The 2154-nt window shown below is 34.1% G+C and overlaps 1 pseudogene; it reads right to left on the bottom strand.

Moving 5' to 3' along the window:
• Positions 1-410: 410 nt before the first annotated feature.
• On the bottom strand, positions 411-529 carry LOC111745386 (annotated as a pseudogene).
• Positions 530-2154: the final 1625 nt, after the last annotated feature.

Below are 2154 nucleotides of genomic sequence, written 5' to 3'. Positions count from 1 at the left end.
TTGGGATGAAATCTACCTGTAGTCATTCCCTCCTTGATCACTTGATCATGTATATAAAAAAATAACTCAGTGGTATGCCTTTTATTTGAAGTAAATATTCCTCTTATAAATAATTTTATAAATGTACTACTAAATAAAACATAATTCATTACAGTTTGTTCCTTGTCCTATTTATCAAAAACTCCATGATAATTAATGTGCTTTCTCAAATAGAGTTCTGTCTCTCTGTTGCTATCAGGTGAATATTAACATAATTTATCTGGAGAAAAATGCCTATATTGCTTTCGTTCTAAAGAGTTTTCTTTTCTTTCCTTTTCTTTTTTTTTTTTTCAGGTGAGGCAACCCTTGGTTGACCTCACAGATTGCAAGGACTTTGTCAGCTTATATCCCCTTATTTTTTTTATTTTTTACGTCTACAGCATCTGGTCTTCCTAGATAGTCTCCCATCCAAGTACTAACCAGGCCTTACCCTGCTTAATTTCCGAGATCATATGGAATTGGGCTTGTTCAGGGTAGCACAGCCGTAGACTAAGAGTTTTCTACTAGAGCTATTAGCCTGACTTTGCACCAAACTTGCATCCTTTCTACATATGCAATTCTAGTAAAGAAAAACACAAACACAAGCAGATCATCACTGTAGTAAAAGTTTCTAATTAAACTAAAATAATGCATGCATGGAGATGAAGCAAACATTTACGAGGGAAAAGAGTTGAAAGAGTGTTGCCTTAGTAAGGTTGAATAAGAAGAGAAATAGGTCAATTTTCCTGAAACTCATGGAAATATTCACCCCCTATAGACAATAGCAGCAGGAACTTAATCCCAAGTAAGACTGAACTAGGAAGAAGAGAGACTTCTTTTGGCTTCTTAATCTAGAGTTGAGTGCAGGAGAACAACAAGAAATCTAAACAGGATGCAGATGGCAATTACAACAGCAATATTTCTTTTAGCACTTTCCGGTTTTCTGTCTCCTTAGGAACAAGCTTAGGTACATATCTAACTTTACAAAGTCTTTTTTTTTTCTCAGTAATATTTCTACAGTGCCATAGACAGAGTAGGCATATATCTAGCTAGCTAGCTATCATCTATCTATCTATCTATTATCTATCTATCTATCTATCTATCTATCTATCTGTCTGTCTATCTATCTATCTATCTATCATCTATCATTTACTTATCCTATTTCTGGAGAATCAAAATACAACAGCAACTCAACAGTGATAGATAACCAAGTAATTAAAGAGGAATGACTAATAGTGATAACTGTACACAATAAATTATAGTTTTCATAGCATAGTATTTCTCAATCGTTCTTCCTTATTATAATGTAAGATTTTATATTATTATATTAGAAGAGAGAGCAAAGTGTAGAGTATTTGAGGGACCTTAATGATATAAATGCAAGGGTCTCTATCCAGAGATTCTGATGTAATTGGTTAGGAATGCAGCCAGGTTGGAGAAAACATTGGTGTAGAAGAAAAAGCATGGGATTCATAGTTAGAAACATTTCACGTCTGTGCAATATTTTGAGCAATTACTTAACTTCTTTGAGTCTCATATTCCTTTGTTCATTTAATTTACAAATACTAGTAAATGCTTACAATAGGTCAGGCATTGTGCTAAGCAGAGGGAATACATAGAAATAAGATATACTTGCTGCTTTCTAGTGTCAAGATAGCAATAATTAATGACACAAATGAGAGTGTATTATATATTTAGATGAGTGCTATAAAAAGGATTATGTTTCCCTGATATTCGACCAAAACAAATCTGGCTTAGTCTGCATTATAGAGGGGAAAGAGTTTAAGTCCAGGAATCAAAAGGCATTTTGGCCATAGTCACAGAGGTTTACAAAAAATAAAGGACCCTTTCTTATCAAGAGAGAGAGAAAACAAAACAAAACAAAACAAAACAAACAAACGAAACAGCCCAAGTATCCCTCTTTGTGGAAAATAACCACTTTTATTCCTTAAAAATTTGAAATTTTCAGTGTTGGAAGGTCTACCTGGATACTGTAGTTTGACATAAAAGTGCTTGAGGTGAAGAATGATGATGCTGGCAGCTTTGTTCCTCTCCCCAAAAAACCTCAGAGTAGAAAACAGGCCTTGTATGGAGGTAGAGAAGCAGTTCTTGGCTAAAACATTACCTTGTTTGCTG

The sequence above is a fragment of the Pteropus vampyrus genome, unplaced genomic scaffold (assembly GCF_000151845.1).
Source record: "Pteropus vampyrus isolate Shadow unplaced genomic scaffold, Pvam_2.0 Scaffold153, whole genome shotgun sequence".
Classification (NCBI taxonomy): domain Eukaryota; kingdom Metazoa; phylum Chordata; class Mammalia; order Chiroptera; family Pteropodidae; genus Pteropus; species Pteropus vampyrus.
This window is presented reverse-complemented; position numbering and strand designations above follow the sequence as displayed.